We start from the raw sequence: 11,465 nt of genomic DNA on the forward strand, positions 1-11,465 counted from the left end.
AGTTGATGGTGTCATTCATATATGATATTCCCCAGGAGACTGATTTAAATCTTCATGAGGCTTGAAGGGTCACTTGTTTGTTCTTTGCTTTTCACCTGTAGAGGGTGATTTATAAAGGACAAGTTTATGGTTGACTAGCTTTTGCTTGTCCTCGTTTAATAAGTGACAATGAACAACTGCTCTATTTATAAACATGACTGGAGGTTATTTTTGATCAACTTTTTATCTCCTATTCAACCTTTCTGAAAGGAGCATAAGCTATATTAGGACACATTTATTCAATCAAAAAATAAGAATTGAACACTTCAGCTGTTTAGCATGTAGGAAATTTTGTTGTATCTTCAACAGCCCTCATCAGCATCTGTCTCACTAGCTTTTAACATGCGAATAGGTGTAGTTGCTGTTATGGAAATTGTAGAATTCAGATTCGACAACCTCAAAGTTGTAGAAGTGAAGTAGAGATGCCATTAAATTCTTACTGCCCCAAATCACTAAGTGGTAAGATTGACCTGGAAAAAGGTCAATCTATACTCACCTCAATTAATTGTTAAAATATAAATGAATGTTATCAATGTTGATCCACCACATATTGGATTCAGCTCCTGCCATAAATGCTATGAATCCCATCACAGCATTTTAAAGATGCCTGCATTCCTCCCCCTATTCCCACCCTCCCTCCCACAGCATGCACATATTCTTAATAATATTTTAATTTTCATCTTGTAATATTGTTGCAGAAATAGATTGGGGAAGATGGTTTTTGACATAGAATCAATGTGGAGCATGACTTTCTGCTCAAGCACATCTATGCTGCCCACAGAAAAGATGGTTTGACTGTAGTTGCATTTATGTGGGGTTTTGTTGGTACTTCCAATTTATTATGATTTTACAGATTAAGTAAAACTATTTGACTTTGGCTGCAGTGAGACTCAACCTCTCAGCTTTCTGGCTTGGGCTTGTAGGGTTCCCTTCTCTCTGAGGCACACATAAGCCTTTCTCCAAACAACCATTTGTCCTATTATTATTATGTCTCACCAACAATATACAGGGTATCTTGGTTGTTTTTCTGTAGGAATGAAAATCTGACAGAGAACCTGATGGAAGTTTTTAATTTAAAATATTGCAATGGTTTTATTTTTTGTTTTGGGGTGGGTTTTTTTGATGGGTTGTGGGTTTTTTTGTTTTTGTTTTGTGAAACAGGTAGATCTGTATTTGGAGTTTGTTTCTGGAATAGAGCAACACCTGTTCGAGCTCCAACACTGATCATGAGTCACATGTATCATAAAACATTATATTAAAAGAAAGTCAGATCTGACAGATTAAAGGCATTTCTTTAGTCCTTAGTTGTGTGCAGTACATCTAAAAGTTATTTATTCAGTTTGAAACAATCATCTAAGCTCATTGACTCTTGCCAAAAGAATAAAAGGCACCACAAAAGGCAATTGCATTCATTATTCTGCTAAACACATTTTCATACAAGAAAAACCTTTCCTAGAGTTAAGGAACTGCTAAGCTTGAGAAAGAATAAAATGCTTAGAGGCTGTTTACAAATGCCCAGAGAAATGAGGGACAGCTGTGAAGACACTTAAAAAATAAAGTGAAAAAATAAAAAAAAAAACATTTAAAGTAAGAAAATATCCTTCAAAGAAATAAAGTTATATCCATATGAGGAAAACCCAAAGGAATATTAACTCTGGAAAATTAAATGTAAAAAGCCCAATAACACAAGACACATGCTCCCTGCCCTGTCACAAAAAAATAAAAAAAAAAAAAAAAAAGGAACACCTTGCTAAGGGAAAAAAAGAAAGTCTTTAATACAAGATGCCTGCCAGGGTGTGTGTAGGGTCAATAAACCATGGAGAGTAAAGAAAGTGCGTAAAAATTTAGGATTAGAAGGAAAAGTAGTTTATTCTTTCACATCTGTGTCTGTTGCCAGAGATCTTAGGCATTCCTACACCAGAACCTTTTCTTCCAGAAGGCTTATCAGAAAACGTGTCTGAAATTGAAGTGTGAACAGAAGAGTTTTCAGCACAGCTCAACAAAATGAACAGCAACAAATTGATACTACCAGTTGGTATTCCCCCAAGAGTTGTAAAGGAACTTGAGTATGAAATAGCTAAACTGTCAAAATTGAACGTAGTAATAACTTCTCATTTATAACTGCCCTAGTACCACAGAATGAAAGGTAACATATGTGTTTCTTCTGGTTTCTTAGAAGGGCAGGAGGCGGGTGATTTTTTATTTTCTTTTTCAAAACACTTTAATGAGGACCTGTTGAAATGCTACACAGAAAGACAAATCAAAGTAGTACAAAATAAAAAATGAGATTTGTGGTCCTAAGGATTAATAATAATGTTATGGAAAAAGCAACAGGGTTCTTATAAAAGAAAGTCTGCATGTAAGTCATTTTTAAAGGAGGCAAAAAATGTATGGATAAGAAAGATGGAGCCAAAACAGTTTAATTAGCTTTCTCAAGGGCACTTGACAACATTCTTCAATGAAAGGTTTTAGAGAAACAAAAGTATAAAGGGGGAAACTATTAATCTTGTAAGTTAATTACTGTTTAAAATATAGCAAATCAAGGATAGGAATAATTAGACAGCTTTCACAGTGTAGGAAGGTCACCAGTGGAGATCTACAGGGACCTGTTCTAAGGCTTTTGCCTTTTAAAATACTAATAAAGTCACAATAAGTGGAAAGTCATGACAAAATTTGCCATAATGACTCAACAATTCACATTTGTAAAAATCAAATCAAATTTAATTCAGCATTGACAAATGCTGATGATGTACACAGATAAAAAACCCTATATCTGAACACAAAATAAAAGTCCTGAAGTAATTACAACAAAAAGGATCTTAGACATATAAGCAGTTCCATAAAAACACTGTTGCAGTGCTTGAAAGTGATCAAAAAAGCATAACTGGATATTAGCAATTACTAGGAGATAAGTAGAGAACAAACATACATATGAAGATATACCACTGCAGAAATCCGTCATGCTTCCTCCAACACAGAAGTACTGCACAGAGGTTTGGTACCCTACTTCAGATGATTTGCATAGGTAAATGAAAAGACATTAAGAAGGGCAGCAAGAATAATCAGGAATAGGGAATGAAGAAGAGCAAAGACATCAGATTCAGATTTTGAAAATATCAAGGAGGTAAAAACCTGAGCAGAGACCCAGGCCAGCTACTAAAGGACTATCTGACTGGATTGCAGGTTTACAGCTGGAATCTTTTAAATGTGAGAAAATCAAAGACTCATAGAATTGTTTAGGTTGGAAAAGACATATATGTTCATCATGTCCAACTCTTAATCTAGCACTGCCAAGTCCACCACTAAACCATGATCCTAAGCACCACATCCAAACATCTTTTAGATACCTCCAGGGACTCTGACTCAACCATTTCGCTGGGCAGACTGTTTCAATGTTTAATAATCCTTTCAGTGAAGTAATATTCCCTAACATCCAGTCTAAGCTCCAGTCTATCCTCTCATCCTATCACTTGTTACTTGGGAGAAGAGACCGACACCCACCTCACTACAACCTCCTTTCAGGCACTTGTAGAGAGCGATAAGGTCTCCCCTCAGCCTCCTTTTCCCCAGGCTAAACAACATCAGTTCCCTCCGCCGCTCCTCATAAGACTTCTGCTCTAGACCCTTCACCAGCTTCAGTGCCCTTCTCTGGAAACACTCCAGTACCTCGATGTCTTTCTTGTAGTGAGGGGCCCAAAACTGAACGCAGTATTCGAGCTGCAACCTCATCAGCTTTGAGTACAGGGACACGATCACTGCCCTACTCCTGCTGGCCACACTATGCCTGATACTAGCCAGGATGTTATTGGTATTTTTGGCCACCTGAGCACACTGCTGGCTCATGTTCAGCCATCTGTCAACCAACAGCCTGAGGTCCTTTTCCTCTCAGCAGCTCTCCAGCCACTCTTCCCCAAGTCTGTAGCGTTGCATGGGGTTGTAGTGACCCAACTGCAGGACCCAACACTTAGCCTTGCAGAACCTCATTCAATGGCCTCAGACCATCAACCAGCCTGTCCAGCTCCCTCTGCTGAGCCTTTGTAACCTCAAGCAGATCAGCACTGCTGCACAGTTTGGTGTCATCTGCAAACTTACTCTAGATGCAATCAATGCCCTCGTCCAGTTCATTGATAAAGATATTAAAAAGAACTGGCCCCAATACTGAGCCCTGGGGAACACCACTTGTGACCGGCCACCAACTGGATTTAACTTCAATCACCACAATTATTTTTGGCCAGGCCGTCCATCCAGCTTCTACCCAGAGAAAAGTATGCCTGTCCAAAGCATGAGCAGTCAGTTTCTCCAGGAGAATACTGTGGCTTTACTAAAGTCTAGGTAGACAACATCCACAGCCTTTCACTCACCTACTAAATGGGTCACCTTGTCATAGAAGATCAGGTTGGTCAGGCAGGACCTGCCTTTCCTAAACCCATGCTGACTGTGCCCGATCCCCTTGTTGTCCTGTACATGCCATGTGATGGCACTCATAACCTTCCCCAGCACCGAGGTCAGACCGGCAGGCCTGTAGTTCCCCAGATCCTCCTTCTGGCTCTTCTTATAGGTGGGCATCACATTTGTTAACTTCCATTCAACTGGGACCTCCCCAGTTAGCCAGGACTGCTGATAAATGATAGAAAGTAGCTTAGTGAGCACTTCTGCCAGCTCGTTTAGTACCCTTGGGTGGATCCCATTCAGCTCCATAGACTTGTATATGTCTTGGTGGTGCACTAGGTAGCTAACCATTTCCCCTTGGATTATGGGGGCTTAATTCTGCTCTCCTTCCCTGTCTTCCAGCTCAGGGGACTGGGTACCCGGGGAACAACTGGTCTTACTATTAAAGACTGAGACAAGGCATTAAGTACCTCAGGCTTTTCATCATCTTTTGTCACTGTGTTTCCCCCTGCATCCAATAAAGGATGGAGATTGTCCTTAGCCAGCCTTTTGGACAGCCTCCAACCACCACATCACCCACAAGTCCTTCTCTTTTCACAAACAACAGGTCCAGCAGGGTGCCTTCTCTAGCTGACTCCCTCACCAGCTGTGTCAGGACGTTCTCTTCCACACACTGCAAGAACAACCTAGACTGTTTCCTCTCTGCTTTATTACATTTCCAGCAAATGTCTGGTAAGCTGGAGTCCCCCATGATAATAAGGGTTAGCAATTGTGAGACTTGTCCCAGGTGCTTATAGAATACTTTATCTGCCTGTTCATCCCGGTTGGGTGCTCTTTATCAGACTCCCACAATGATATATGCCTTGTTGGCCTTTGCCCTGATTCTTACCAGAAACACTCAACCCTATCATCACCATCATTAAGCTCTAGAGAATCCCTAGCATACAGGACTACCCTCTGCTTCCTCACCTGTCCTTTCTGAAGAGTTTATAGCCATCCATTGCAGCACTCCAGTTGTGCAAGTATTCCTACTGTATTTCTGTGATGGCAACTGTATCACAGTTTTCCTGCTGCACAATGGCTTCCACCTCTTCCTGCTTGTTGCCCATGCTGCATGCATTTGTGCAGATGCACTTTAGCTGAGCTATTGATCCCACCACTTTTTTTTGAGGAAGAAGCCCCATTTCCTATGTGACCATTCTCAGGTACTTCTGTGATTTCTAACACACCCATAACCCTCGTGTCTTTGCTGCTGCATGGATCTCCATCCCCTATCTCCACTGAGACAGCAGTGAGACCTTACTAGAGCACCATCCCTCAAATATTGGCCCGCCACCCTCAGGCTTATCTCTAGTGAGCCCGGTTTTATCCCTTTCCTCTTTAAATCTAGTTTAAAGTTCTTTCAACGAGCCCTGCTAATTCCTGTGCAAAGATTTTTCCCCCTTTGAGGCAGGTATACCCCATCTGTTGCCAGCAGGGGTCTGGCAACTCCCAGAAGAACACATTAAAAGATTAAGATGGACTTTATATTTAAATACTCTTAATTCAAGAGTTGGTGGTGGGACTGTATGTCTCAATGTCTCTCTTTTTACGTTTGCTGATGTTCTTGGCCTTGGCCAGCAGTGGGTCCATCTTGGAGGTGGCTGGCATTGGCTCTGTCAGACACAGGGGAAGTTTCTGGCATCTTCTTACAGAAGCCACCCCTGTAGCCCCCTGTTACCAAAACATTGACACACAAACCCAATACAGCCATTGCGACTGAATATTATAGAACCTTCTAATAGGCCTTCTGCCCCTAGCTAATATGCTTTATACACACTGTAATACAGTCCCCAAAACACAGCTGGATTAAAAGTTTTGGGATATACATACATACATATATATATTTGTATATATATTTATCCTTCAATGGAGTCAATAGACACCTACCCCACAGAAGCCCACAAGTCCTTAGGTTAACCACAGGTATCATCTTATTGCAAAGTGCATGAGATATGACAGGACCAAAGCTCACTAAATTATTTTATCACGAGTCTGTAGCATGGTTTTTGCAGTTGCAGGTTGCTGGGTCCATTGAAGTTTCAGAAAGCTTCATAACTCTAAATGCAAACTGACTTTTTGTACGTGTGTCTTTGCTTCTCTTCAAGCCTCTGCAAGCCTCCAAGCCCCATGGTACAATGAAAAAGAATAGGATAAGAAAATAACTACAGAAAATATAATCAGGGAAATATCCTGAAATTTTAATGGCTTAATAAATTTAAGATAAATATGTAGTTTTTTGGGTTAGAGCTATTGGGGTTATCGACCTCAATGACTGCATGAACTGAATAAACAACACTTAAAGAGGGCAACTGACAGTATGCTTACAATTCTAAGAAAACTGTGAAAATTTTGAATGCAGTCTGACAAAGTTGCATTATAAACAGTGGATTTGCTTTAGAGTTTTTTGTAATTGATATATCTTGTCTGGTGAACCTTGTTCTACCCCACTTAAAATTAAATAAATGACTTAACTGTATTTTCTAAAATAGATTCCAAGACAAAAATGTTAGTTGAGATATGCACTGACAGAAAATGACTCTTTGCTGAAGTACTCATAGAGAATTTCTAAGTTCTTTTCAAGTATTCATCTTTAAGGCAGATAGTATAAAAATGAATAAATAAACACTGGCATTAAGTGGAAGGAGGATGGGAAAGAAATATTTGTAGTAGAAAGATTTGTATAGCCAAGGGACAAGATGGGTCAAACAAAAACTATCAGCACTACAATAAAAGAATCCTGATATATTTCTTAATACAGCATTAATGTCTTGCCATACTGGTGATCTTTGTGACCTTAGCAAGATGTCTGCAATTTCTCATGAGGACTCTGTGTTGACTTATAACCTTGCTGATACACACAGGAACATATAAATGACACAGATGTTCTATCAGCTAGAAACATAGGCTTCTTTTGGATCTTTTCAATTCCCATAGTTCATTGCTAAGGAACAGGATTAAAATAAATATATTCTGTATGACACAGAAATGTCTCAGTTGTAAGAAGGAAAACATCAGCAAATGCCATGAGCTGAATGTAAGGGGATGCTATGTGGAGTGCTGTGGACATTATCACATAAAACATATCATGCATACCATCAGCTGCACTTTTGAGCATTGCATCTCCAAATTCATTAAGTACTTTTTTAGAATGAAGATGTCATGAGCCATTGCACAGACTTTGGCCTTTGAATATTCAACTGCTTGGGAAAAGTTCAGCTGATTTTTCAGTATTTCCTGAATCACTCAGGAACCAGACAGATTTCATTTAAAGACCCTTTACCTTTTCTGTGGTCTGTAACCGTACTTACGTTTCAGGGATAGACAGTGTCATCCCTACTATGAAGATAATAGTATACATATTTACATTAATTGTGTGTGAGAAGGTGCACAGGAGGCTTTTATTTAGAGAGTTTAATAGATAAGCATTAAAAAAGTGCCCAGTATGTCTTCAAGAATAATCATGTCTTGAGAGTGTGACCAAAAGCTTAAGATATTAAAATTGGCTGATTAAGAAATCATTTGTGTTCCCCTCCTATTGGCACGATATATATCCGATGATCTTCATTACGCAGAGGCATGACAATCAAACATGACGTACAACTTGCTAGTAAAACACAAAGGTATAAGCAAGTAAAAAGAAAGAACAGTCAAGGTGATGAAAGCGAAAGGCAGGTTCCTGCTGCTGCTGTACCAACCAAATTTATACTGCCAACTTTATCCTTTTCTTAAAGCAAGATCTCATAAGTACAGGACTTTTTTTTTTTTTTAATTGTATGTAAATACGATTCATACTGTAGAACTACTATATATATATACACACACATTTTCAAAGGCCCTTGAAGACTTTAGCCTCTAGCAATTTAAAGCGGCTATTCTCCAAACTGTGAACCAGCTTCCAAATTGCTTGTATAATTCATATTTTTAAAGGGAAAAAAAGGCCATAAAGCTTTAGTATATGACAGCACTAAAAATAAGCATAAACAATATATGTTTTTATATGTAAGACCTATTCATTACAGAGTGACAATAAGATGCTTCAGGATTCTGAACTTGTTGTGATTAATGTACTTCTTGTTTGAATCAGCTTCACTTCATGCCTCGCTACACACCCAAGGTGTCCATTAATCAGCACTGCCGCATAGTCTGTCATATCTTGTTGCTTAAATAACACAATCACTCATGGTGGGAGGCACCTAGAACTCTACCAAATTTTTCCGCTTTGAGCTTTAGAACTTCTTAAGTGACTTTTGCAATACATTTTATCATCATTCTAGCAGTATCACAGACACATGAATGTCTCATGTAGAAGTACAGCAAATGAAATCTTTTTAATGTGTAGATAACCTTGTTCTCTATTAAAGGAGTTTTACTCAGCATACTATGCAGTGAATTACAGTGGCTTCATCTGAGACTTTCACATGCAGTAGGCTGGTAGTGAATTACATGATTGTTTTAATTTAAAATAAAGTGCAATCTCTTTGTCACAACAAATCCTCCAAGGATGACAGTAATATCATCATGGGTTTAATGAAAAATAGAAGACATCTGTATTCTGAATAAAAAATTTAAAACATCTGAAAAGAGAAACTGAAATCTCAGATTCATTCTGTCAAATATTATTTGGGAAAAAATAAATATTTCATTTTTAATGGCAGTCACAATTTTGTGCAAAAAAGATCATAGGAACCCAAAATTTCTTATTCCATTGATTTCTCCCGTCTCGAAGGGACCATATCACATGTTGGACTGTCAAAAGAACTGAAGTTTCTCCCCAAAAAGGATTTTAAAAAAATAAAATATTTTTTGACATAGGAAAAACAGTATTTTTATCAAAACTGAGAAATATATTGGTAAAAGCAAGGGAAAAAATATTCCAGTTGGAATAGACTAGACTAGAATAGACTGTTTCAATTGGAAGGGATGTGCAATGATCATCTAGTCCAACTGCCTGACTAGTCAAGGACATGTCTAGCCTCCCATGCTCTGCTGGGTGCACAAGAAGCTGTGAGGGGAGGGGGCACAGCTAAGAGAGCGGATTCAAACTGACCAAAGTGATATTCTATATCATGTAACGTCATGCCCAGTATGTTACCTGGGAGGGGCTGGCCGGGGGAGGGGGGGAGCAATTGCGGCTCGGGGACGGGCAGCGTCGGTCGGTGGGTGGTGAGCGGTTGTATCGTTCGTGTTTCCGTGTTTTTTTTTTCCTGTTTTCCCTTTCCTTCCTTTTCCCTTTTATTATATTAACATTATGGTCATTATTATCATAATAATTTATCATTATCATTTTATTGTAATAATTAAACTGTGCTTATCTCAACCCACAAGTTCTTTTGCTCGTCCGATTGTCTTCCCCATCCCACAGGGGTGGGGGGGTGAGTAAGTGCCTGCGTGGTGTTCAGTTGCCAGCTGAGGCTGAACCACGACACTTTCCTATTGCAGATTCCAGACACAAGAATTCTTAATTGTTATGGAGCTGATCTCAAGAAGGCATTGGTTTATATAAAATGGGAGAGTAGTCAGAAGTCAACATTTTTCAGAACCACCACTTGAACTAGAATCAGAACAATTAAGCAAAAGAGAAAGGAAGATATGAATTTCTGAACCATAAACCAAAGCAGTGAGATTTTTAAAGTGAAGAATGATTAACTGCAATTGTGCTCCTCTTGGATTCAGAAGCAGCACTCCACATTCATTACTTATTTCCCAATACTGAACCAAGATTAATAAACTGGGTACATGCTTCACACCAAGGATGTGTAACATATTCCTAAAGCCTGCATGTTTTCGTCACTGGAAGGTAACTTAGAAGACAGAAAATCGCATATTGAAAGGTGGTTTACTAAAGTTTTAATGCAAAACCAATGTCTTTGCTGTTTTGTATACCGAAACACAAAACCCCACATTTGCCAACTTCAGAAGATTGAACTCCAGATGGGCCATTACCACTTTATACTCAGATCCTTCCACAAAGACAGTCTCATGGTAATGTGTTCTGTTGCTTAGCTATGTTTTATAGATGAGGAACTGAAGCAGGAAAAAATATTTGAGGGCAAATTCTGCCTGTATTATGCTCTGTAACATCAGTTTCTTTTGACTTCAGTAAAGTAAGTAAACCAGAGAACAATTACAATACATGATTTGCTCAAGATCCCTTGAAAATCTGGTAAGATTTGAAATAGACCTTATTACTAGCCTTCTAAATGAATTCTAAACCTAAAGATTACCAAGCAGGATTTTAGTATCTTGCCTTTTCCTAAGGTAATATAAATTCAATTTCTTAAGTCTTTTAATGAAATTAATCCTATAAAATTCTGTTTCTTGAGATTAAGCTATTAAAATAAATAATTTTTTTATGTATTAACAGATATGTTAATATGCCCAAGGTTTAAATGGATATTTCTCCAGGTTTTTGTAGAAAATTTATCTGAACATTAGTAGATTAAAATAACTGGGAAATCTACATAAAATAAAGAACCTTAAAATATATTCTCAATTAAAATTTATTTATTTAGTATTCAGACTTGAGGAAGTGCTTTTATACAGTTGTGATAGGATGAGATTTATGTGCACAGCATGTAAATAATTTCTTAATACACAGACCATGACAGATATGTATTTCTATAAAGATTCTTCATCGAAAAAAGAAACAGAAAACACATGGGTACGGTTTACATGGTAAAGCACACAAAGCAGAATCCATTTTGAGTAAGTAAAAGCAACTGGTTTGTGAATGGTCAAGAGACTCAAATAGCCTATTCAAAACAATTTATTGAATATTTATGATTAAAAAATAAATTTGCAAGATGAACAATTTATGCACAAAGTGTTCACAGGTTATTCAACCAGTTTGAAGAATAAGTATCCTCTTTAAGGAACATTTTTATCCTTTAGGATATGGTTTTTCCCTCAATTAGTGGGAGCTGTGAGTCATGGGGTGTTTATAGCACCTGTACTCCCATCAAATATGAAATTCCTTAGTTGGGTTGCTAAGGCAG

This window comes from Phalacrocorax aristotelis, chromosome 3, assembly GCF_949628215.1.
Source record: "Phalacrocorax aristotelis chromosome 3, bGulAri2.1, whole genome shotgun sequence".
In the NCBI taxonomy this organism is placed as follows: Eukaryota; Metazoa; Chordata; class Aves; order Suliformes; family Phalacrocoracidae; genus Phalacrocorax; species Phalacrocorax aristotelis.